Below are 27390 nucleotides of genomic sequence, written 5' to 3'. Positions count from 1 at the left end.
TCCTGCCAGTCTGAGCCTGAGATGCACGTGGTCCAGGAGACCCCAGGGCCACGCTGACCAGGGAAGAAGTGGAAGAAGGCCTCTCTAGGGACAGAAAACAAATGCATGGGGAGAAGGCCAGGTGGTAAAACAGATGGGACAACTTCCCGTCTCCTGATTTCGTATGCTTGTCACAGCTCAGCAGCAGCACCATTTCGGATATCCTTAGTTTCTGTGAAACAATAAAACCCTTAGAACAGATTTCCGCTTCTCTTCAATTAGTTCCTGTTGTGCTTTGTGGCTTAGGGATCTAAAGGATCATAACTGATCATACAGAGGGTCACACAAAAGGATTATAACTGATATTCTCTTTATTTGGGTATTTTCTAAATCTTTACACAAAGCATTAGTTCCTTTTATTATTAGAAATAAATGGTATTCCTTGCTTTGTTTGTATCTTTTCAATTAAAAAAAAATCCTAATTTTGGGGGGGAAATGCAATGTTCTATTGTGTATAAAAAGTGACATAATTCCTACCCTGTTGCTCAGTCCTGCTCTCTGAAAGTGTCATTTTGATAACAGTCTGATATTTTTCTTGAAATCAAGGTTTCTAAGGATTGGCACCATTGATATTTGAGGCCGGACAGTTCTTTGTCGTGGGGCTGCCCTACACGTTGTACGGTTTTAGCTGTCTTTGGCCTCTACCCACAGGATGCCGTTACACTGTCTCAGTTGAGACTATCAAAAAGGTCTCCAGGGGTGCTTTGGTGGCTCAGTGGGTTAAAGCCTCTGCCTTTAGCTCAGGTCATAATCTCAGGGTCCTGGAATTGAGCCCTCTGCATCGGGCTCTCTGCTCAGCGGAGAGCCTGCTTCCTCCTCTCTCTCTTTCTGCATGCCTCTCTGCCTACTGTGATCTCTATCAAATAAATAAAAACAAAATCTTAAAAAAAAAAGTCTCCAGAAATTGACAGATGTCCCCCACCAGGGGAGAGAGGGGAGGAATCACCCCTGGTTAAGAACCACGGTCTTGAGGGCACCTGGGTGGCTCAGTGGTTTAAAGCCTCTGCCTTCGGCTCGGGTCATGATCCCAGGGTCCTGGGATTGAGCCCCACATCGGGCTCTCTGCTCGCCAGGGATCCTGCTTCCTCTTCTCTCTCTGCCTGCCTTTCTGACTCCTTGTGATCTCTGTCAAATAAATAAATATTAAAAAAAAAAAACCACTGTCTTGAATATACAATTACATGTCTTTAAACTTTACAAAAATAGAATTAATATGTTGATATGCAAGGAGTGCTTGCCATGGATATATTGTGTTCCTCCTTCTGGTAGTACTCATATAGCTGTTTCATTATTTGTAGCTCCTGCATGGATTTTCATTGTAGGCATAAGCAATACTTTATCTAGTGGCCTGTTTTTTTTTTAAGATTTTATTTATTTATTTGAGAGAGAGCACAAGCGGGAGGAGCAGAAGAGGCAGAGGGAAAAGCAGTCTCCCCGCTGAGCAGGGAGCCCAATGTGGGGCTCCATCCCAGGACCCCGGGATCATGACCTGAGCTGAAGGCGGACGCCCAGCAGACCCCTTAGTCTCCCAGGCATCCTTCTAGTGGTCTGTTGGTGGACCTTCCAGTTGCTTGCCACTTTCCATGGGAATTTCTCAGGGCTCTGAATATACTCCAGCTGTTTTAAACAGAAAGGAATTTAGTCAGTAAGGGTACACTGCCGCCAGAATTGTTAGGAGTATTAACCTGGGTAGCTCAGCCGGTTAAGTGTCTTGACTCTTGGTTTCAGCTCCGTGCTCACTGGGGATCCTGCTGGAGATTCTTTTCTCTCTCTCTCCCTATGTCTGAGAGTGCTCACACACACTCTCTCTCTCAAATACTAACTAAATAAATCTCTTTTTCAAGAATATTTATTTGACAGAGAGAGACATAGTGAGAGAGGGAACACAAGGAGAGGGAGTGGGAGAGGGAGAAGCAGGCTTCCCGCTGAGTAGCGAGCCCCACAAGGGGCTCCATCCCAGGACCCTGAGATCATGACCTGAGCCAAAGGCAGATGCTTAACGGCTGAGCCACCCCGGTGCCCCAATAAGTAAATCTTTTTTAAAAAGAAAGAACAAGGGGCACCTGGGTGGCTCAGTGGGTTAAAGCCTCTGCCTTCGGCTCAGGTCATGATCTCAGGGTCCTGGGATTGAGCCCCACATCAGGCTCTCTGCTCACCAGGGGTCCTGCTTCCCCCTCTCTCTCTGCCTGCCTCTCTGCCTACGTGTGATCTCTGTCTGTCAAATAAATAAATAAAATCTTAAAAAAACAAAAAGAAAGAAAGAAAGAGACATATACTAGGCTGGAATTCAAGGGCTAGCTCCCAGCGTCTGAATTGGCCCCTAAGGAGACAGCCTTCATGATCAGGAAGAGGCACCACTGGGAACCTGCTACTGGAGTTGCTAGCTCCAGAACCAAAGCTCGTCTCCTGCAGTCTAGACCAGAGGATGCCCCGACCTTGCCTTGTTCTCCAGATGACTCAGTTCTGAGTGCATCACCTGCAAGGGCCGGTGACCATCTGAACCTAAATCCCATACTGAACGTGAGCAGCAGGGGTGTCTCGGAAATGCACTTTCCAATTTCCAGCTCCTGGAGGGGGTAGGACATTGTTGCTTAACGCTGTCCACAACATCTGGATGTGTGGATCCCCATTACCCACCCGTAGGAATAGCACCATGAGGGCCTCAGTGAAATGGGGGACTAAGGAAATCCAAGACTCCCTCCCTCTATAAAAGCAACAAGAAAGGTGGCAAAATCCAGAACCAGACCCTTCATAGCCCTGGAATCTAGTCAAAAACTTTTAACAAGCAAGAGCGCGCTTAACGAAGTAGGGTAGAAGCTGTAGAGTTTCTGTGAGAGAGCTCTGCACCGTTTTAACTCCCCACCTCCCATTCCGTCCGCTTCCCAGCTCAGCAGTAGCCTTACAGATGGCGGCCAGCATTCCTTGAGAGGGCTTGCTAGCTCTTTCCACAGCCCTGTTCTCCCTCTCCTTCTGCCCCTCTTCAAACCGCCCCCCAGTGATGCTCCATCTCTCTCAGAGTCAATAAACAAAATTTTTTAAAGTAATAATAGTACTCAAAATGCCAGTTTTCAACAAAAAATTACAGATATGCAGAGAAACAAGGAAGTTTGGCTCATTCATAAGAAAAATAAAATAAAATAGAACCGTCCCAAAGGAGCCACAGACACAGGCCCTATGAAGACTTGAAACCAGCTGTTCTATAGATATCCAGAGTGCTCAAAATGAGAGTATCAACACAGAGATGGAAAACGTAAGAAAAGGGACCAAACAAATTTTGGAGCCAAAAAGTACTATAACCAAATGAAAAGCGTGACAAGTCAGGTCACAGATGTGATGACATTGCTGCGGCTGGGAAGGTAAAGCGACGTGGTCAACAGTTTGGCCTCCTTGATAGGTCAAACTTAGATTCACGTACAAAGTAGCAACCCCACTCCTGCGTGTATATATGCAGAAGCGTGGAAAATAGGTGTTGAAACCTGAATGTTCCCAGCAGCACCGTCACAGCAGCCGAAAGGTGGAAAGAGCTAGAATGCACAACCACTGGGTGGTGAATGGGTAAAGAACATGTGTACATCCATACGGTGGACTGTTACCCAACCGAAAAGTGGAAAGAAGTGCTAGGACACACATGTACCCTGAAAACGTTTATTTTAAGTGGAAGAAGGCAGATGCAAAATGTCACATCTTCTGTGACTCCATTTATACAAAATACCCAGAACAGGAAAATCCACAGAAACAAAAGGTTAGTGTTTGCCAGGGCCTTGGAGGGGTCAGGGGGCATGGGGAGGGACAGCTTAGCAGGTGCAGGGTTTCCTGTTAGCATGATGAAAATGGTCTGGACCTGGAGTGTGGCAAGAGCTGCCAAACACAGTGAATGTTCTAGAAGCTGCAAAACGCCACGCTTGAAAGTGGTTTCAGGGGTGACCTTTGTGTTACAGGAGTCTTACCCCAGTAAAATAAAAACAGTGCCGTGGCAATGAACCTCGTTGACCACACCTTTCTAGACCCACGCTAGATTTCTGTGAACCAAACTCCTGAAAAGTAACAATCCTTAATGTAAGGGTACGTTGCACTATGGATTTCAGCAGGATTATTTGGGCTTCTATCTCTGAACCAATGTGCCGGTTTCCTCCTGCCTTCTCTGCTGTTGGGTATAGATACTCTCTTTATCTTTCCTGGTCCAAGAGGAGAAAATGGCATCCCTTTTAATTTTTCCTTATGGATGCAAGTTGAGCGAGCACCTTTATCAGTTTGTTAGCCATTTATGTATGAAATGAAACACGTCTTCTGTGAAATACTAGTACAGCTGCTTTGCAGCTTTTCTAGTCACGTGTTTTTTAAGAGCTCTTTTTATTGTATTTTTATCAATCTTTTTGTTGTATTTTTATCAAAGTTACACGTGTCCATAACGGAAGATCTAAGTCTTAGCCTGCTTGGGCTGCTGTCGCAGAGTCCCACAAACTTAGGGCTTACACAACAAATACTTATCTCACATGGCTTTGGATGTGGTAAGGGGAGAGGGGATGCTCCCTGAGTTAACAAAGGACAGTAATCTCAGCAGGAGGACCCCGCCCCCATCTTATCTAAAGCCAGTCACCTCCCAAAGTCCGCACCTGGAGATACCATCACACTGGGGCTGAGGCTTCAACCCACGGCTTTGTGGGGGGACTCACTTCAGTCCTAGCAATGTGCAAAAGATCCTTAACGAGTCTCATCAAGTCTCATCAAGTTCTGTCTTCCTCTCTTAGGGTCAGCTGTTTTCATCCCACTGAACTGATCATTCCTTTGCAATTACCTCCTCGTTGCTAAATAGCCTGCTTATCCTGCTGTTTCTTGTTCTTTATTTTGGATTTTGTATCTTGATCTCCTACTGGGAAAGACTAGCGTTTATCTCCTTTTCACCTCCTCCCCCATACTTCCTGTCTTCCCATTCTCCCAGTGTAATTGTGCATATTTGCAGTTTACATTTAGAGAATATAAATGTTATTTCCAGATAAGCCGTGTCGTGGTGCAGAACACTGTTACTTTTTCTTTTCTGTACAACCTTTTGTTTTTCTCATAATCATCTTTTTGTTTCATTGTTTGCTTTAGTTTTTTTATGTAATAATCACTAATTCATTCCAAATGTGTAGGAAATAGCCCCTTACATCATGCAGTCAAAGATTCTGCTAAAAGATTCCGTCAAAGAGCTGAGGAACTCTCCTGGAGCCTCCTGACCTCCTCCAACATGGCTTGTTCTCTGTGCCTGGTGCACAGCTCTCACACCGGGGTCTTGACCATTCTACCTTTGCTTCTCTCTTTTTTAGAGAGAGAGAGTGAGAGCGTGCAGTGTGTGTGTGTGTGTGTGTGTGTGTGTGTGTGTACAGTCCAGCAGTTGGGGAGGGGTAAAAGGAGAAGGAGAGAATCTTAAGTAGGATCCATGCCCAGTGTGAAGCCCAGTGCAGGGCTCGATCTCATGAGCCTGAGATCACGACCTGATCTAAAATCAAGAGTCAGGCACTTAACTGACTGAGCCACCCAGGTGTCCCTCTTTTTTTGGTCTTCTGTTCCTTTCCTCCATTCCTCTCTTGTTTTCTTTTCTTTTTTTTTTTTAATTTTATTTATTTATTTGTCAGAGTGAGCACAGCAGATAGAATGGCAGGCAGAGGCAGAGGGAGAAGCAGGCTCCCCGCTGAGCAAGGAGCCTGTACAAAGGACCTGAGCCAAAGGCAGCCACCCAACCAACTGAGCCACCCAGGCATCCCTCCTCTCTTGTTTTCATTCCTCTAGTATCTTTCTGAGGAAGGGTTCATGGAAGGTAAAATTTTATGACCTTGCAAAAATTTTTTGTTATGACCTTATATCTTTATTTGACTCTAACACATGATAGTTTAATTAGGTATACAATTTTAGGTCATAAAATTTTGTTCATTATTTTGTAGGCTTTGCTCCACTGTCTTCTAGTTTCCAGTGTTGCAGTAAGAACAAATAATCCTGGTCCTTCATAGGTGACCTTTTATTTCCTCCAATATCTTGTAGGAGCTTCCGGTTGACATCAGCTTTCGAACATTTTAGGGTGATATGCCTTGATGTGGATCTTTCTTTTTTTCTATAATGCTGGGTACTTCTTGTACTCTTTCAGTAAGATAGCTCATGTTCTTATATTCTTGAATTATTTTTTGCTGATTTCTAATTTCTTCCTTTCTGTTTTCTTTTTCTGGTATTCCTCCCAGTCTGGTCTCCTAATTATCACATCTTTTCACCTTTCTTCCATCTTTTTGTTTCACAGTTTACTCAGAGACTTCCTTAACTTAATGTTCTAACATCTGTTAAATGTTTCATTTCTGCTATCCTAGTTTTTCACCTCACTCATCTTTTAAAATCTTTAACTGTTGTAAAACATGCATAAATTAAAATTTACCATTTTAACCAATTTTAAGTGTCCAAAAGTTCAATATTAGGTATAGTCGCACTGTTACGCGGTCAATCTCAAGTCTTCCCATACTGAAACTGTACACATTAAACAGTAACTCCTTGTGCTTTCTCCCCCAGCACCAGCAGCCAACCTTCTGTCTCTGTGGTTTTGATGGCTCTAGGTACCTCACGTTAATGGAACTGTGCAGTATTTGTCCTTTTGTGACTGTCTTACTTCACCAAGAAGAATGTTCTCAAGGTTCATCCAGGGGTAGCATGCATCAGGAATCTCTTTCCTTTCTAAGACTGAATAATACTCCATTGTATCTGTCCACCATCCTGTTTGTCCATTCGAGGAGTTCTCTTTTGGACCCTGAATTTTTTTTTTTAAAGATTTTATTTATTCATCTGGGCGAGAGAGAGAGAGAGACCATAAGAAGGGAGAGAGGCATTGGGAGAGAGAGAAACAGACTCCCCACCGGTGGCAGGGAGCCCAACTCGAGGCTTGATCTCAGAACCCTGGGACCATCACCTGAGCAGAAGGCAATCACAAAGACTGAGTCCCCCCAGGCACCCCACGGACCCTGAATTTTTTATAGCATTTCTGGTTTTGTTTCACAGATGGGATATCTTCTGTTACTCTTGCCCAGAACTGTATGTCACTTTTATCCCCAAATCTTTTCCCTGCCTAAGTCCTTTCCTCCAGGTTTCTTTGTTTTGTGGGTATTGCTTGATCTCTGTCTGTGTGCTAGATATTTAATCAGAAAAGCAGTGGACCTTAACTGTTGCTCTCATGTAAGTGTGGGACTCTCCAAAGCTGACCAGTGGCTCCAGGCTCATGTGTGAGGCTTGCGACTGTGGTCATCACTGTAGAGTGCTGTGCCTCTGTCATGTCCTTGATGGACGCCTGGTATCTGTGTCTTCAGGTCTGTCCTGTTGGGCTGGTCAGATTCCCCGGAGAAGGACCTCCCTATCTTCTGGCTGAAGGCGCCAGCCTGATAGCCAGTGTTTGGGGGAGTGGACCAGAGAGGAGCACAGGGAATTGGAGGGTCAGTCGACCGCCTGTGCACCCTGCAAAGTCCCCTTGATTCCCCTGTTTTCAGGGCAATCCCTCATGCCTCGCCATGAAATGTCATTTTTATATTGTGTTAACCTTAAAAGTAAGATAGTCATTTTACCAGCAGAAAGTGGGTTTATTCAGGAAAACATAGAATTGCAATTTGGGACAAGCAAACTATAGCAAAACCATAGAGAAGTCCAAAAAAAATCAAGAGAGAAACGTTATTTTATGGAGAAGGGGAAGTTGGGAGGAGTTGTTTTGAACAAAAGTCCATTGGAGAAAAAGCAAAAGTTCAGGTTGACCACAGCTTCTCTGTCACTGACTGAGTTGAAGGGGTAGTTGGTTCCTTGCAGGAGATGCTGTGTCCATCCTGTAATGGACAATTCTTTCCTGTTGAAGGTTCTTCTGACCTCTGCAATTGACAGTTTTTCCTGCAATTAACATTGGGTGGTAGGCTCCGCCTTCCAGCCTTTCCCTCCATCTCTCCTGCTCCACTTTAGTAAGGATTCCCTTTACTCATTTTCACAGTCATTTGCTGATAAATGCTCTTAACTAACGGAAGCTTGCCTTTGCTTTGAGTTTACTGAGAATTTGTTTTTAAATCTAGAAGTAAGAATCATGCCCACTATCCACCCTGTCGAGAGACCCTGTTTTACTCCCTTGGCTTCACTTGACTCGAATGGCCTTGTAGACGGACTTCCAAGCCAACTCTGTTTTAACCACCTCCCTTCTCACCTCCTGAAGCACGCCCCATGCCATCCCATTTCCTGAGCCTTTGGGAAATTTTGCACTAAAATCAAGTTGGATATTTGCTCTTCTCCATCTCCACTGCTGGCTTGGGATTTCATTTTGTTAGCTCTATTATGTTAGTTACTTCTGTCTGTCTGCTTTTCAGGTGCCAGAATTTTGTTTCCTTTCCTCTTTCCTTTTTTGCTCTTCTTAATACCTTTGGGGGGAACAAGCAAGCTCTGGTTTCTGTGGTCTTCTTGGGGCTTCAAGAGGGAAAGAAAATAAGCCCATGTGTTCAATCTGCTTTCTTCACCTTGAAGTCTCAGAGCTCTTCATACATTAAAATACTAGCTTATACCCATCACACAGGTTCCAGATCATCCTTGTTAAAATATTTAAATCTTTCTTTTTTGCAGTTTGTGTTTATTTTGCTATGTAGAACTGTAACTTTTTTTCTGAGTGGATGGCCATTTGTTTATCATTGACTTAGCACTCTGTTCAAGTATTTGGTAGACCCTGGTGTAAACAGGAATTCAGGAGATGTGTGACATTCTAGTCTTCCACTGACTCATGGTCTGGTTCTTCATCTCACACAGCTCATGTGCAGAAAAAGAAGAAAGTTCTGTGCAGTATGCCCTATGAAAGGAGGGGTTCCTGTTAGCTATCATTGTGATGGATAACAATTTTTCCATCTTGACGCTTTTTGTTATTTGATTCTGTTTGTTGATTTTCTAGAGTTGTTGAAGCAAACTGTTGCAAATAATTCCTTTTTTAAAAAGACTTTATTTATTCATTTGAGAGTGAGGGAGACAAAAAACACACAAGCAGGGGGAGAGGCAGAGGGAGAGGGAGAAGCAGACTCTCTGCTGAGCCAGTCGGGATCCCCAGTGTGGGGCTCAATCCCAGGACCTAGAGATCATGACCTGAGCAGAGGGCAGATGCTTAATGAGCCACTCAGGTGCCTTTGTTACAAATAATTCTTAAATTTTTTCTCTTATTTCCAATATGTATACTTCTTGTACTTTATTTTTTATTGAATTCATGAAAATCCAGGAAATGTTGAATACTACTGTTGATGTTGGAAATTCTTGTCCTGTTTTCCTTTCACAGTAGTATCGCACCTTTAAATATATTTTTGTATTGTTTCCTAGTAAATACTATCTCAGTTGAAGGAAGCTTAGTTCTGTTCTGCATTCACTAAGATTTTTTTCTTTAATCCAGAAATAGGTAAAAATTGTATTAAAATTCTTTTTGGCATTTGTTGATCAAGACATAAGCTGTTTTCTCTTTCAACCCATTTATATAATTAACATAAAGGTGTATTACATTGTGGAGCATATTTCCTCATGAGAGAAACATTCTTACATTCCTGGAGGCAAAATCTTAACTTATTGTAACATGGTATACTATTCCTGGGGGAAAATCGCTACTGTTAATTCTGGTCATTCTTTAATATGAAGCGTATTTTTTTTTCAGGTTTTATTTATTTGACAGAGAGAGAGCAAGAGCTCGAGCACCAGCAGGGGGAGGGAGGAGGGATCAAGGGGAAGAGGAGGAGCAGGCAGAGGGAGAAGCAGGCTCCCCACTGAGTAGGGAGCCTGACACGGGACTGGGTCCTAGGACCCTGGGTGCCAGGACTCATGACCTGAGCCGAAGGCAGCCACTTAACCTACTGAGCCACCTAGGCTCCCCTGAAGCACATTTTAAAAATTTATTTTTGTTGTTGTTTTTATGGTTTTTTAAAATTTAGTTAACATATATTGTATTATTAGTTTCTGGGCTAGAATTTAGTGATTCATCAGTTGCATAGAGCACCCAATTGAAGGGAGTTCTTTTAAAGATTTTTTTTTTAAGATTTTATTTATTTATTTGTCAGAGACAGAGAGAGAGAGAGCACAAGCTCACAGGCAGGCAGAGTAGAAGAGGGAGAAGCAGGCTCCCTGTGGAGCAAGGAGCCCGATGTGGGACTCCATCCCAGCACACTCGGATCATGACCTGGCAGCTGCTTAACCAACTGAGCCACCCAGGCGTCCCTCTTTTAAAGATTTTTATTTATTTGACACAGACACAGGGATCACAAGTAGGTAGAGAGGCAGGCAGAGAAAGAGAGGAAGGGAAGCAGGCTCTCCGCTGAGCAGAGAGCCCGATGTGGGACTGGATCCCAGGACCCTGAGATCATGACCTGAGCCAAAGGCAGAGGCTTAACCCACTGAGCCACCCAGGTGCCTCTAAAGCATATTTTTGATACTCTGTTGGTAACAAGGGGACATTTGGCTTCCTGTCACCTGGCTTAGGGATAAATGATTTTTGTTAATAAGACCTGGTTTTTTGTTAAGATATCAGCAAGCAGTGAAACCCAGTATCATTTATACACGATCAAAAAATGCAATAGGTATTTTTCTGCCTTCTCCAGTAGAGGTTGGTGACAGTTTTTGGCCGGAAGGAACATACTATACTCTGGGATATAGGACAGAGCCGTACAAGACTCTGACACTCCTTCTGACAAATGAGAACCCACAGTGTTTTGAAATTGCATCGGGAAACCTCTCATTTGGAAGTTACAATCTCCTGATCCCCGGAAGTGGAGTCTTACATTTTCCTTGGGACTGAAGGCTCTTTTCCTTTGATCAAGGTCCTCAGCAAGGAGCTTTTAGCACATATATTTCAAGTGCCCCCCCCAAGTAGTTCTTAAGGGAATCTTGTGAATGGCCCCGAGCTGCCTTTTGTGGGCGCTGGAGGGTGACCTTCACCATGTGGCCGGTGGATCTGTGGAATTCTGAGTGAGGTGTGTTGAAGTCTCTTACTCTGATTGAGGTTTCTGTCAAAATCTTTGGTTTCTAAGAGTTATTCCTTAGATATTCTGGATACCAAACTTAAGGGTTCATAGCTCTTGTGTCTTTTAATAAGCTTACCTTTTCTTTTAATTGAGCCTTCAGACCTGAAAGATTTCATTTTATGATGCTAACATACTCTTCCCATTTCTGCCTAGCTTTTATTTGTGTGATATATTTTTATAACTCCTTTATTCTTGATTTTTTTATTCATATGCCTTAAGTATATTTCTTACAGTTTAGCTTTATCTATAATCTGAAATTCTAATAGAGAGCCCATTCATGGTTTCTTGTGGCTTTTTTGCATGCATTTACTCTTATTCTTATCCTCTTACATTTTCAGTATACTTTTCTTACTAGATTTCCCTTTCCTGATTTGCAGTCACCTAACCATGAATGTCATTAAGGCCTATAAGTTGAAAAGGTGGAATAGGCCTGAGAATCTGAGTAGCATAGTCTGATAATCATGTGAAAACTAAAGCTAAAATCAGAGCTAATCAATTTTGAGTAGAATAGGGACACCTGGGTAGCTCAGTTAGTTAAGCGACTGCCTTCAGCTCAGGTCCTGATCTCAGGGTCCCGGGATCGAGCCCCGCATCAGGCTCCCTGCTCAGTGGAGAGCCTGGTTCTCCTCTCCCGCTGCCTTCCACTCTGCCTACTTGTGCTATCTCTGTGTCAAATAAGTAAAAAAACCTTTAAAAAGTTTTTTTGAGTTGACTAAGTAGACCTTTTCCCATCAAAATCAAAGTTTTCTGAGGCAGGGCTAGAAAAGCCAATTGAAATAACGAGGACCAGGTCAGTGAGCCCCGCCAGGGTCTTAACATCAGAGGTGGAATCCGAGCAAGGGGCGAGGAAGACAAGTGACTCACCCTGTGAGCCGTCCAAAGCCAGCCTCACGCCCAGAGTCAGAGGGACCCAGGAAGACCTGAGTCAGGGCGGGCCAGACAACCTGGGATGGTTCTGGTGATAAGAAAGCCAAGGTGGGGACAGAAGGGTCAGATGTGGCCCCGCCTGACTGCATCAGATTTCCTGTCACGCAACCACCAGCTGAGGCTGGACTGCATCTGCAGGATGGGGGCGGAGCCCCCAGGGCACGGGGGTTCCCAGGACAAAACAGTGACAGTAGCACAGCCAAGCAGAACTACCAAACAGTGGTTTAAAGAAATCACTGGAAACTTTTCACTCAGATCGGGGAAGTCACCTAGCAATTTGCTAAGCAGAACAGGATATTCTTGAAAGTACTCTGAATTACCGGGATAGGGGGGCCCTGCACCCATCGTCAAATGAAATCCACTTAACTGCTTTTATCCATGTTGTGGGAAGATGGGCAGGGATCTGTCCCTTCGGCTCTGTTGTCATTCCTGTCTGCCTTGGTATCTTTTGCTTTTTATTGGGGTAAAGTAGACTGTGAAATTGACCATTTTAACCATTGGTAATTGTACAGCTCCGTCCACATTGGCGTGTAGCTGTTACCAGGGTCCATCCTCAGAACTGTTTCATCTTTTCCCAACAGAATCCCTGTAAAATGAAGCACTAATTCCCTACCTCCCAGCCCCTGGTACGCTCCGTTCTACTTCCATCCCCATGCATTTGCCTCCTAGAGGTACCTCACGTGAGTGGAATCATCCAGCCTTCTTGTCAGGTTTATGTCTCCTTACGTAATGTCCTCAGGTTCATCAGTGTGTCTCCCATTCTGCTTTTGGCATCCATCCTTCTTCCTTGTGGGTGAACTCGCACCAGCGACACTGCAGCAATGGCTGGGGGGGGGGGGCTTGCCACCATGTCTTCAAAACCTGTAACAGCTCGGTAGCTGACTGAATTAGACCCGTATCTGTCGCCAGTGCGGGAGGTCAGCCTTTTCTAACGCAACTATTTAGCTGTTTGATTTCTCCTCCCTTTTCTCAGAGGAATGGAATGTAGACCACACCCCATCCCCCATATCACCGCCACCTACTAGAAACTGGAGACTCGGTCAGTCCTCCTTGTCACTAAGGAAGAGGAAAGTGTTGTGTTCACCAATTTGGGCTCTCGAGCTCTGTAAGTCAGAAAGGTCTGTGTTGAAACTGGAGATGGAGGGTAACAGATTGGGGAAGGGTTGGAGTGGGGGCTGGGCGTGGGTTTGGGAGGGAGAGTAGAGACCCCCCCTAAGACACTGCTCAGAGGCCTGGCTGTGAGGTGTACACAGTAACCCAAAATCCCAAGAGGAGGGCTCACCTCGGCAACCCTGCAGGCTGAGGGATCTCCGTCCTACCTGTTCCAACCTACTGAATTGCCTCTTTTTTTTAAGACTTTATTTATTCACTTGAGAGAGAGAGTGTGTGTATGCGTGCGCGCGTGTGCATGCCTGCCAAGTCGGGGGTAGGGGTGGGAGCAGAGGGAGAAGCAGACTCCCCAGTGAGCAGGGAGCCCACCTTAGATGTCCCATCCCCGAACCCTGAGATCATGACCCAAGCAGAAGTCAGACGCTTAACCAACTGACCCACCCAGGTGCCCCAGCCTGCTGAATTTGTACAAAATGCAGGAGAAAATGAGGGGGGGGTGCTTTTAGAGACAGCATTAGGGTTGCAGTTAAGGGCTCCTAACCTGAGTTAGCTGAGTCTTCTGGTTGTAGGGGATCATTTGAAGGAAATCACCTGCATTCCAACATTGCCGGCACACACAATTTTTTTATGTATAGAGACACTAGATGTCCTGCTGGCTTCAGGAAGTAAAAGCATAATTTTCAAAATAAAATGGAAGAGTGTTTCCTCCTGCTGTGAACTGAGGTGGATTTAAAGTGTCTTTGTCCTTTCTCCTCCCTGTGGATCCTTTGTCCTGCCGGAAGCCCTCCCTAGATAAATATGCCAGCAGCTGGCATTGTAGCTGGCACCATCCAACACCGAAAGCCATTATCTTGCCATCATTAAGAGAGACGAGGCCTTGATGTTCGCTGCTGTTCCCACTCGATCTCGCAGGACAGCATGCAAGTCTATTTAGATAATAACAGTCCCAAGTGAAATCAGCACTGAGTATTTTTTTCCGTTCTCTTGTGCATGAAATGTTCATCTGGGAAAAAGAAATAGTCTAGCCATAGAAGCCGATGATTTTAGAGACTGAATTCGGTCTTTCCGGGAGTGAGAGGTTAAGATCGGGTTGAAGATTGTCTCATACAAATTAAACTTGGTCAGGGAACAAAATTCCTTAGAACAGATTGCTTTGTTATTACGTCTTATTTTCTTAGGAAAGCACATCCAAAAATACAGAAGTGCCGTTTCCCCTTAAAAAAAAAAAAATTTTTTTTTTCCTTACTAAAAATAGTCTGTTTGGAGTGCCGGAGCCCCAGGGTGTGGACAGAATCGTGTTGCTCTGTGAAACTCTGCAGATGCTCTTATGAACGTGGGGGGAGCTGGTCCCTCACATGGGGCAAGTTGGGAGGAGTATAAGATCGAAAAACTTCTCTGAGGGCAATTTGGCGGAATCCATCATAATTTATCCCACAAGTGTGCAGTATAATAACAGAAGACTGGACACAACTTAAAGAGACCGTCGTATCCATCCATGTGCCAGACCCGTACATAGCTGCTGGGGAAGAGAATGGAGGGTTAATGGTGGTGAAAAGTGAGTTCCTTATGGAAGAGCTATCATACAGCAGACTCTTTTTTCAGGATTTAATTTATTTGACAGAGAGAGACACAGCGAGAGAGGGGACACAGGCAGGGGGAGTGGGAGAGGGAGAAGCAGGCTTCCTGTTGAGCTGAGAGCCTGATGTGGGGCTCGATCCCAGGACCCTGGGATCATGACCTGAGCCGAAGGCAGACACTTAACCGACTGAGCCACCCAGGCACCCCACAGCAGACAGTTTTATAAGGGCTCTTCTTGTTATTTTTGAAACTAATCTTGACTACAATCCTATGAAGTATCGATCCTACATCCATTTTAAGGATCTGGAAGAGAACCTGGGTGGGGGCCCAGTCGATTAGGTGTCTGCCCTTGGCTTAGGTCATGATCTCAAGATCCTGGGATCGAGCCCCACATTGGGCTCCCTGCTGCTTGAGGAGCCTGCCTCTCCCACTCCCTCTGCTCTTCCCTCCTCCCACTTGTGCTCACTTTCTCTCTTTCACTCTCTCTCTCTCCCAAGTAAATAAATAAAATCTTTTTTTAAAAAGGTTACAAAAACTAAGACACAAAGAAGTTAAGTAATTGCTCACAGTCCTCAACTAGTAAGTGATGGGGCTTCTGGCTTCAGAAGCCAATCTCTTGGTCTCTACACTATCACTGTTTCTCCACATGTAGCAGAAGGACCTATCGCTATAGATCTCAGGAAGTGGGAAAAAAGCAGGGTGCAGAAGTGTGCAGAACATGCCACCATTTGCATAAAAAGAGAGGAAATATATATGCATGTTTGTTTAAGTGCTGTGCAGGGCTGTCCAGTGGAACTTTCTGCAATGGTGAGAATGTTCTAGATCTGCACTGTCCAGTACAGTAGCCACTAGCCGAAGGTGGCCAGTATGACTGAGAAACTGAATTCTAGACTTCATTCAGTTCTAACTAACTTGGCCATATATGGCTAGGGGCTGTTGTGTCAGACAGTGCAGGATAGGATAGACATGGAAAGATGCAAAGGAACCTGGTTAGAGATCGTTTAATCTTATAGTTTCCAAACTCTACCTTCACCAGACCTTCTGCAGAAAACTTTAGCTGGAAGAGCCGGTCCCGCAACCGATCATTTCAAAACAACTGATACAATCTGGCCGGTTCTTTGGAAAGATGAGGAATCTAGAAGCCGGAAAAGTCGAGTCATTTGCCTGAAGTCGTAGTCACATAGCTGCTTTAGTAACAGAGGAAGATCCAAGTTCATCAAAATTTGGATTTGTTCTCTGGAGCCATGTACATTTTGGTTGGCCAAGACTCACTCAGTCCGATAACCACCTCAAGAAAAGAAAATAAACTTTTGTGTCCAGTATTCCCAGAACTCCCTGGGAATCATGAGTGTGATGTGTTTATTTTCTACAGTCCAGACCACATCAGGCCTCCTCCAGGTCCCAGACTCACCTCTTGCCTTGCCACTGTCTGGTCAACCATTCCAGATAAGGGACCAGACTCTATTACGTGTGTCTGTCCCTCAGCACCTTACACATAGCAGGTCTCCATGAACATTTGCTGGGTATCATTACAGACTTAAGAACTGTGGTTTGGGCTCTTTTTCCAGTCTAGAAGTGACCCATTAATGCACATGGTTCACAAGAAAGTCTTTTTTTTTAAGAGTTTATTTATTTATTTGACAGAGATCACAAGTAGGCGGAGAGGCAGGCAGAGAGAGAGGAAGGGAAGCAGCCTCCCTGCTGAGCAGAGAGCCCAATGCAGGGCTCGATCCCAGGACCCCAGGATCATGACCTGAGCCAAAGGCAGAGGCCCAACCCACTGAGCCACCCATGCTCCCCCATAACTCTTTTTAACATTTCCTTGGTGACTGGTGCCTTTCAATAAGCTCTCAGCCAGGAGAAGGATGGGCTTCAGGGGTGCTAACAGATCACTCATTGAGCCTGAAAAGTGGGCAATTCTGGGATGAAGGGAACTAGCAGAGCTGCAAATAACCATCACCTTTTCAAGAAAAAGTAGGCCAAAAAGATGAGTGAAATGAATGACAGTGAGGTACTCAACAGAAGGGCAAGAGAGGAAAAGAGGGAAGGAAGATTCCAGAAAAGTGCTTCTCCAGAGGTGGAATACAGTCTGGACTTGGGGATAGAACATGGCAGAGAATCATGTGGGAACCAAGTTGAGGGGTAGAGAGATCTGCTCACAGAAGTTGTGGAAGAACTCTAGTTCCCGTGCCACGCTCCTGCATTTCGTCTTCCTCAGCCTGTGTTGGCTGCTGGGCAGGCCGGGTGTAGACCCGGCTACATGGCTCAGGAAGTGTCAGCCAGCCGGGCACTTGCAGTGAAACTAGACCAAGTGTCACCATGCCAAAGGCCAGAAAACTTCAAGAAGGAAACATCCCAGGTGGGGACTCTCCAGTGTTTGCTTAAGGGGAAAAAGGAAGAAGCAAGAAAGATATAGTTCCGGCCACCCTCCTGATGTCAACATCCTTTCGATTCTGTCTTTGGAGAGAGGTTGTACTAGATCTGCCTACACAGCTCTGAAGACACAGCAGCCCTTTTGTCATTAGAAAACTCTCCTCAGCTGAGAAGTTTCCTGCAGGGGTTGTTCCTTGTAACTTACTCATTTGGCTCTGGCCACACAAAGCAAACTGCAGTCCTTCCCAGACTTGCTCCTTTGATCTCCTCTGGTCCAGGTCTCAAACCCTCAACTTTTTCAATAGGGAGGATAAAGAGTAGGAAGAAATCATTAAAAAAGTAAAGTATTCCTCTAGGGGCACCTGGGTGGCTCAGTGGGTTAAGCCACTGCCTTCGGCTTGGGTCATGATCTCAGGGTCCTGGGATGGAGCCCCGCATTGGGCTCTCTGCTCGGCAGGGAGCCTGTTTTCCCCTCCCTCTCTGCCTGCCTCTCTCCCTACTTGTGATCTCTCTTTCTCTCTCTGTCAAATAAATAAATAAATAAAATCTTTTTTAAAAAAGGTAAATTATTCCTCTAAATATAATTGGATTCCAACTAAAATCCCGCAGGATTTCTTTAGTCTTGAATGTAAAATAATTAAAAATACACCCAGAAGAATAAGTAAAAACGGCCAAGGAAGTTTCCAGAAAGTCATAATGAAGGCACATTGGCCCAACCTGACTGGAAGAATAAGGTGAAGCTGTAATACATCAGGCCCTACTTCGTAACCCGTCTTCACCCATCATAGGTATTCCAGAACAGATATGGCAAATGGTGGAAACAGACCTGGATGCGGTTCCCGTGGCACGTGTGTAAGAGGACTGAAGACATTTAGTTGACCAGATTGAGTAGGGCCACATTTTTTAAATCTGTAAGAGGAGAACAGAAGCTTTCAGACTTGATTTGGGAGATGATTGGCCATCTAAAATTAAGTCAAGAAACAAGAGATTAAAGCAGGAAGGTGCATAGGGTCAGAAGAGGCAGGAGTTCCAAGGAACCCCAAAGTGATTTGCTTGAGGAACAAAAAGTTGCTATCCATTCTCCCATTTGCAACAGTTGTGAAAGAAGTACGTAAAGTCAGATGTTCTGAGTTCTCTATGGCTATATAACTACCCCCAAAACTTAGTGGGTTACAGTGCAACAGTGTTCATTTTGTTCACATGTCTGTAGTTTAGGCCTACAGTTGACCCACAGGTCAACTCTTGTATTCCTCCATGTCTGGGGCCTCCAATGGCTAGAGGCTGGGACAGTTGGGGGTTGGCAGTCTCTCTCCAGGAGGCCTCTGTACTTGGCTGGTCTGAGTTTCCACATACCTCAGGAGCCTCAGAACTCCCAGAGACAGTGTTCCAAGAGCACTCAGTAAAAGTTGGAGGCTTCTTATGACCCACCCTGTGAGTCACAAATACTGCTTCGTCCCCATTCAAGCAAAAAGGCCAGCCCAGATTCCAGAAGAGGAGAATTAGACTTTGCCCCTTAGCAGGAAGATTACAGAGAATCTGTAGCTGCCTTAAATCCGTTGCAAAAGGAAAAGAAAAAACTTAACGTCTCTAGTCTGCCTTTCTAGCAACTTCTTAATTGTGTCTTCCCTCCCTTGTCTACAGCCAAGTCTTTTTAGTCTTCTTTGTTAACATTTTTTGGGGAAAACAAAACAAAACAAAACAAAAACTATCTTTTTTCAGGACCTCTTCATCCTAAAAACATACAGTTAGTAGGGCTCTTACTCATTCGTTGCCTTGGAATTGACATGGGCCTAATTTGTCTGTAAGTGATGTCATTAATATTTTTAATAACATTATTTTTCCTAATTATAAAAGTAATACATGGTCATTGTAGAAAAATTGGAAAACACAAAAAAAGACACTGAAAAGTAAAATGTCATGGCACTTAATTTGGTTTCCTGTTTCTGGCCTGTTGAAATCTTTTTTGGGTTTTGACTCTATCCATTTCTTTTTTTTTAATATTTATTTTTTTAGATTTTTTTAACTTATTTATTTGACAGAGAGAGATCACAAGTAGGCAGAGAAGCAAGCAGAGAGAGAGAGAGAGAGGAGGAAGCAGGCTCCCCGCCAAGCAGAGAGCTGGATGCAGGACTCGATCCCAGGACCCTGAGATCATGACCTGAGCTGAAGGCAGAGGCTTAACCCTCTGAGCCACCCAGGCACCCCAACTCTATCCATTTCTTATCCTCTGTCCCTCCCAGACTACCTCAAAGTCAGTGATAATGGAGACAGGTATAGGACCAGTCCTCTAGATTGATGTTTATAATAATGTCAGTAATAATTATTGAGAGATTACTAGTAATTACTGAGAAACATCAAGTATCTAGAAAAAATGGCATATAGCAGACCCATGAAAACCCAGAACATCAGAGTTTTCCCAGGAATGACAAAGATTAAAAAACTGAGCTTAGATTATTTTATTTGTCTGTTTTTCAATATGGAATACTTCACAGTTTTGTATGCCATCCTTGCTCAGAGACCATGCTAATCTCTGTTGTTCCAATTCCAATATATGTGCTGCCAAAGTGAGTACTATAGACGGTTTTGGAAAATGTTTATGAAAAGCAAAAACAAGTTTGCTTAGCTTAATCGGTAGACAACTAGGATATTTCTAGTTCCCCATTATGAACAGTAATGCTGTAGCAAACATGTTTGTGGGTGTGTCTTTTGGCAGAGAAAACAGAATAGATTTTCTCTAGAATAGATACCTACATGTGGAATTACTTGGTCAAGTTATATTTTTATTTTTTAAAAATATGTTTGCACTTGCCTCCCAGAAGCCTGTACCAATTTATATTCCCATCAGTCAATATAAGAATACCCATTTTGGGGTGCCTGGGTGACTCAGTCAGTTAAGCATCTGATTCTTGATTTCAGGTCAGGTCATGATCTCAGGGTCGTGGGATTGAGCCCAGCATCAGGCTCCATGCTGGGTGCGGAACCTACTTAAGATTCTCTCTCCCTCTCCCTCTGCCCGTTCCCCTTCTCATTCTCTCTCATTCTCTCTCTCCCTCTTTAAAAACAAAAAACAAAAACAGGAATACGCATTTCCCACATCTTCATTAACTCCATGAATGAAAAACCTTAACTTTTGCCAACTTGATGAATGAAAATAGTTACTATTTTTATTTTCTGGAGAGACCTAACACCTTTCCAAATGTTTCTGACTATTTCCTCTTCAGTGCATTACTGATTCATTCCTCTGTCAGTTTTCCCGTGGCTTGTTATCTCTTATTTATTATAAGAATATATTCTGGATTTAGTAGTTTACTGTATGTATATATGTATTATTTTTAATTTTGTTATACAAAAGTTTAATTTTATGTAATCTGTTTTCTCCATCCTTTTATCCTCTTTGCGTTTTATACCTTACGTGGCTTTCTTTCCCTCAAGAGTATAAAGCTATTTGTCTAGATTCTAATAATGTCTAACTTTGGCTTTTAAATTTAGCCATCTGGAGCTTATCTCTAGACAACTAATGTCTGAGAGAAGGGAAACTCATGATGGGACGCCCATGGTCAGCAGGCCTCGGCTTGGGAACGGTTTCTGTGTCACAGTGTAGAAAGCTGGAGTGGGAGCTGAGCATGGCAGTCCCATGGAGCTGAGGGAGGCAGCCATCAGTGGCGGCTGAGATAGCAGCTTTCTAGGGCAGAAAGGGGGCATCAGAAAGGAAAAAGCTGTGCAGAGAAGGGTTCCAGGTGGTCTGTGTGTGAGTCACCCTATGTCTACGACTGTGGACTACTCTGTCCATGTGGCCATGGGTGGCCAGACTGTTGGATGTTTACCAGATAGCCCAAGATGGGAACAAAGATACTAGAACCAGATGGGTGTAGACATCTACCCAAGGCAAGGAACGAACCCCAAGCCCGTGCGCAGGGAAGGAAGGGTAGGCTGCATTCGTTGCTATTTCACACGTCCAATTTCACACAGACCCACTTACATGTGCATATGCTCTATCATGTTTTCCACCAGATCTTCAAAATAAGCTTGGTATTTCCAGGGCACTTCCTGCACGTGCTGAACCTTGGTGAGAAATGAACTTCTTTTGTCCTCTCTGATCTACACATTATTACTCCCCCTTCCTGCCCACCCCCCAGCCATACTGGGTCTGTTTCTACAGCTGGGACAGTAAAAATGTCTCAAAAGAGTCTCAGAGGAGTCCCAAGAACGAGGATATTTAGGTCACGGTGTGTCCAAGACCTCAAGTTCCTGCAGCAGTGAAAAAAACTGCATTTTCTTTTTTACTATTTAACTGAATTACAGTCAGCATACAATATTAGTTTCAGACATATGACAGAGTGAGTCAACATTTAGATTGTTTGTATGTATTACTAAATGCTCCCCATTGAAGTCTGTCACCCACCATCTATCACTACCCAAACCCACTATAATATTGTTGACTATATTCCCTGTGCTGTACTTTTCATCCCCATGAAATATTTATTTGATAAATGGAAGTTTGTACCTCCTTTTTAAAAAAGGATTTTATTTATTTTTTTGAGACAAAGCAAGAGGGCATGAGTAGGGGTGAGGAGCAAGAGGGAGAGGGAGAAGCAGGCTCCCCACTGACTAAAGAACCCTATGCGGGGCTCGATCCCGGGACTCTGGCATGGTGACCGGACCTGAAGGCAGATGCTGAACTGACTGAGCCACCTGGGCACCCCAGGAGTCTGTAGCTTTTAATCCTCTTAACCTTTGTCCATCTCTCCACCCTTCCCCCAGTGGCCGCCACCAGTTTATTCTTTATATTTCTTAGTTCGTTTCTGGTTTCGTGTTTGTTCATACACTTTGTTTTTTTATATTCCACATGTAAGTGAAACTATATGGCACATGTCTTTTCTTTCTGGCTTATCTCACTTAGCATAACACCCTCTGGGCTCTTACATGTCACAAACAGCAAGATTTCATTCTTTTTTACAACCGAGTAATATCCGTGCACGCATGTATCCCGTCTTCGTTACCCAGGTCGCTTCCATAACTTGGTTATTGTAAGTAATGCTTCAGTAAGCGTGGGAGGGCATACTTATTTTCAGATTGCTATTTTTATATTCTTTGGCAAATACCCAGAAGTGGAATTACTGGATCATATGGTATTGCTATTCTTAATTTTTCGAGGGACCTCCCTGCTGTTTTTACTAGTGGCTGCACCAGTTTACATTCCCACCAACAGTGCATGAGCGTTCCCTTTTCTCCACATCCTCGCCAATGCTTATTATTTCTTGTCTCTTTGATACTAGGCGTCTGACTGGTGTGAGGTGACAGTCTCGTTGTGGTTTTGATACGCATTTCCCTGATGACGAGTGATGCGGAGCATCTTTTCACGCGTCTGCCAGCCAATCTGTATGTTTTCATGTCTTTTTGAGAAAATGCCTATTCATTTCCTCTGCCCATTTTTTTAATTTTAAATTTTTTTATGTATTTATTTGAGAGAGAGCGGGCAAGAGAGAAAGCACAAACCAAAAAGGGAAGAGCCAGAGGGAGAAGCAGGCTCCCCACTGAGCGGGGAGCCAACAATGTGGGGCTCGATCCCAAGACCCTGAAATCATGAACTGAGCCCAAGGCAGACGCTCAACTGACTGAGCCCCCAGGTGCCCTTTCTGCCCATTTTCTAAATTGGATTGCTTGTTTTTGTTTTGTTTTGTTATTGAGTTACAGGAGTTCTTTATATACTTTGGATGTTCAGCCTTTGTCATATATGTCATTAGCAAACATAGCAAGTTGCCGTTTCCTTTTGCTGATGATTTCCTTCGCTGTGTGAAAACTTTTGAGCTTGATGTAGTCCCAGTGGTTTATTTTTGCTTTTGTGGCCCTTGCCAAAGGAGACCGATCCAAAGAAAATATTGCCAAGACCAATGTTAAGAATTTACTGCCCATTTTCTTTTAGGAGTTTTAGGGTTTCGAGTCTCATGTTTAGGTCTTTAAGCATTTTGAGTTTATTGTTGTGTATGGTGCAAGCAAGTGGCGCAGTTTCATTGTTCTGCATGTGGCTGTCCAGTTTTCCCAGCACCATTTACTGAAGAGATTGTCCTTTCCTCCTTGTATATATTCTCACCTCCTTTGTGACCCTTCTCATCTCCTAATTGATCATATAAGCATGGGGTTATTTCTGGGCCTTTATTCTGTTCCAGTGATCTCTATGTCTGATTTTGTGCCAGTACCATACTGTTTTGATTCCTACAGGTCTGTTGAGTATCTTGAAACCTGGGATTGTGATGCCTCCAACCTTGTTCTTCCTTCTCAAGATTATTGGGCTGTTCAGGGTCTCTTGTGGTGCCCTACAAATTTTATGGTTATTGGTTGTATTTCTGTGAAAAGTATTGTTGGTATTTGGATAGGGACTGCCTTGAATCTGTAGATCGTGTTGGGGAGTATGAACATTTTAACAATATCAGTTTTTCCACTTCATGAGTATGGTTGTCATTTCCATTTATTTGAGTCATCTTCAGTTACTTTCAGTGATGTCATAGTTTTTAGGATACAGGTTTTTTCACTTCCTTAATTAAATTTATTCCTAGTTATTTCATTCTTTTCGATGCGAGTATAAATGGGATTGTTTTCTTAATTTCTCTTCCTGCTAGTTCATTATTAGTGTACAGAAATACAACAGATTTCTGAATATTAATCTTGTATGCTGTGACTTTACAGAATTCATTTATCAGTTCTGATGGGTTTTTTGGTGAAGTCTTTCAGGCTTTCTACATATAGTATCATGTCATCTGCAGGTAGTTTGACTTCTTCCTTACCCATCTGGATGCATTTTCTTTCTTTCTCTTGTCTGGCAGCTGTGGCTAGGACTTTCACTACTCTGTTGAATAAAAATGGACACCCTTGTCCTGTGCCTGATCTTAGAGGGAAAGCATACAGCTTCTAACCATTTCGTATGATGCTAGCTGTGGGTTTGTCATATACAGCCTTCATTCGGTTGAGGTGGGTCCCTCAAAGCCTGCTTTGTTTAGAGGTTTTATCCTGAATGAACGTTGAGTTTTGTCAGATACTTTTCTGCATTTACTGAGACGATCATATGATCTTTACCCTTCGTTTTGTTTCGTGTTGCTTGATTTGCAGATACTGAACCTTCTACTGGTAAATCCTACTTGACTATGGCAAATAAAAATAAATTGCTGCATAGGGTTTAGTCACATGTTTTTAACTTATTTTTTTCCCAATTTATTTATTTTCAGAAAAACAGTATTCATTATTTTAACTTATTTTTGAAGTGCATCTGACATAGAGTTGGTTTCAGGTATAACACAGAATGTTTGAACAACTCACCAGGATCGGTGTAGTTACCGTGTGTCACCATACAATGTTATTAGAATATTATTGACTGGGTTCCCTGTGCTTTACTTTTCATTTGTGGCACTGACCTATTTTATAATTGGAAATTTGTACCTCCTAATCCCTTTCACCTATTTTGCCTATCCTCCCCACACTCTGTCCTCTGGCCACTACCAGTTCATTCTCTGTATTTAGGAGTCTCTTTCTCTTTTGTTGTTATTTGTTCTGCTTTTCATTTTTTTTTAAGATTTTGTTTATGTATTTATCTATTTATTTTAGACAGAGAGAGAAATTGGGGGGGCAGGGAGAGAGGGAGAGAATCTCAAGCAGACCTTGTGCTGAGTGTGGAGCCTGACACAGGGCTTGATCTCATGACCCTGAGGCAACCTGCATTGAAACCAAGAGTCCAACGCTTAACCCACTCAGTCACCCAGACGCCCTTGTTTTGCTTTTTAGATTACACACACACGTGAAATCATATGGCATTTGTCTTTTTCTGGGTTTGCTCATATTTTGTTGAGGATTTTTGCATCTATTTTTATCAGGGATTTTGGCTTATAATTTTCTTTTTTGTTGTGTCTTTGGTTTTGGTATCAGGGTAATACTGGCCTCATGAAATGAATTTGGAAGCATTCCTTCCTCTTCAAGTTTTTGGAGTAGTTTTGGAAGGACAGGTATTAATTCTTATTTAAGTGTTTCATAGAGGTGCGACTGGGTAGTGCAGCAGGTTAAGCATCCGACTTGGTTTTAGCTCAGGTGGTGAGATCAAGCCCCACATTGGCTCTGTGCTCAGCAAAGTCTGGTTAAGAGTCTCTTTCTCCCTCTCCCCCTGCCCCTCCCCCAATCCGTGGGCACACTCTCACTCTAAAATAAGTAACTCTTTTTAAAAAATAAATAAAAATAAACATTTTGTAGAACTTACCTGTGAAGCCATCCTATCCTGGACTTCTGTTTATTGGTAGTTTCTTTTTTTTTTTTTTTAATATTACCGATTCAGTTTCATTACTCATAATCAGTCTGTTCAGATTTTCTATTTCTTTCTCAGTTTTGGAAGATAGTATGTTTCTAGGAATTTATCCATTTCCTCTAGTTGTCCAACTTTGTGGCATATAATTTTTCATGGTATTTTTTTATAATTCTTTGTGTTTTGTGGCATTGGTTGTAATTTCTCATTCATTTCTGATTTTAGTCCTCTTTTTTCTTGATGCATCTGGCTGAAACTTGATCAATTTTGTTTATCTTCTCAAAGAACTGGCTCTTAGGGGCACCTGGGTGGCTCAGTGAGTTAAAGCCTCTACCTTCGGCTCAGGTCATTATCCCAGGGTCCTGGGATTGAGCCCCACATCAGGCGCTCTGCTCAGCAGGGAGCCTGCTGCCCTTCCTCTCTGTCTGCCTCTCTGCCTACTTGTGATCTTTGTCAAATAAATAAATAAAATCTTAAAAAAAAAAAAAGAATGGCTCTTAGTTCATTGAGCTTTTCTATTTTTCTATGTCTCTATTTTAGTTATTTCCACTCGAATCTTATTATTTCTTTCCTTCTATTAACTTTGGGCTTTGTTTTTTCTCCCTTTTCTAGTTCCTAATTTGACATAATGTTAGATTGTTTATTTGAAATTTTTCTTGTTTCCCGAAATAGACCCGTATTGCTATACATTTCCTTTTACAACCCTTTTTGCCACATCCCCAAAATTTTGAACTATTTTGTTTCCATTTTCACTTGTTTCCAGATATTTTTGAATTTTCTCTTTGATTTCTTTTTTTTTAAAATATTTTATTTATTTATTTGGCAGAGAGAGATCACAAGTAGGCAGAGAGGCAGGCAGAGAGAGAGAGGAGGAAGCAAGCTCCCCGCTGAGCAGAGAGCCTGATGCGGGACTCGATCCCAGGACCCTGAGATCATGACCTGAGCCGAAGGCAGCGGCTTAACCCACCGAGCCACCCAGGCGCCCTTCTCTTTGATTTCTTCATTGAGTCTGTTTCCTATAGCTCTTGGCCTCTCCCAGGTTTAAGTCTCACTGATTTTTAAAGCCAGACATCATGGACATTCTTCTTATCATAGTGGTGGGGGGCTACCTGATGTGGTCCTTGATCCCCTCACTCCCCACTTGACGTCCTCCCCACTTGTAGGTCACTGCACTGAGGGTTTGGTTCCCACACATGTCTCTGCGCCTCCTATCCTTCTCCATGTGGCTTTCCTTCCATCTTTAGCTGGGGAAGAGCTGTTCGGTTGGTTTTGGGGTACTTTGAGAGGGAGGTGCTCTAGGCCTGTCCAAGACAGGAGCTTTGGCCTGTCTGTGGACGAGGTGCACTGAGGATGCTTCCACCCTACTGTCTTTCTAGACTCAACCAGACTACATTTTCTCATCGGTCTCTTGACTTCTTCCCAGAAGCTTTGGGTTTTGTTTTTGTTTTTTTTTTCTTTTTTAACTTTTTTTAGACTTTTAAGTTTAGTGCACACAGAGTCAACCCATTCACAGAAATCTAACGGAGGAAGCTAGAGATCTCAGAAAAGGTGAAGTGGTGGGAATGAGGTCAGACAGCTGTAGAATCCAGCTGTGGCCTCCGTGAGGTTGAGCGTGGGACCTATTCCAGCCTGCGTTCTGCAGCTTCTCCCTCCAGGCTCTGGTGTCTCCAGGCAACAAAAGGCAAGTGAAATGAACCTTCTGGAAGCAAGTGCTGTAGCTTGCTGGGGTTTTGCTTTGCTTTTGTCCCCCTGTGTTATTTACGAGTGCGACCTCTGCATTCACCCTTGTAGAACTTCATTTGTCAGCACTCTCAGCCACTCAAGGGAATATGTTTGGATAGTCACTGAAATTAGTTTAGCTTCTCATGTAAGTACTATTCTGTGTATTTGCTTTTCTCAAATGTCTTTTGCTGCACTGAAGGCAAAATTCTTTATCTTACAAAATCTTCGTCTGAGCATTCGTAGAAACTTAACGAGTGTTGGAGCTGCTTGGAATGTTACCGTATATATATTTATGTGTATCTGATACCATATACCATTTATGTATATATCTGAGACTTCCTT

At 43.4% G+C, this 27390-nt stretch overlaps 1 protein-coding gene and 1 non-coding gene across 5 annotated transcripts in view; one reads left to right on the top strand and one right to left on the bottom strand.

Moving 5' to 3' along the window:
• The window catches only part of SPECC1 (sperm antigen with calponin homology and coiled-coil domains 1), a 281456-nt gene that overhangs the window by 228628 nt on the left and 25438 nt on the right, over positions 1-27390 (top strand). The gene's annotated exons all lie outside the window — the stretch shown is intronic.
• Positions 19516-19617, bottom strand: LOC122908078. Its single transcript, XR_006384870.1, has one exon. It is a non-coding gene; the product is annotated as a U6 spliceosomal RNA (small nuclear RNA).

Source organism: Neovison vison, chromosome 5 (genome assembly GCF_020171115.1).
Source record: "Neovison vison isolate M4711 chromosome 5, ASM_NN_V1, whole genome shotgun sequence".
Taxonomy (NCBI): Eukaryota; Metazoa; Chordata; class Mammalia; order Carnivora; family Mustelidae; genus Neogale; species Neogale vison.
Note: the sequence above shows the minus strand (reverse complement) of the source record. Positions and strands in the feature narration are given on the sequence as shown.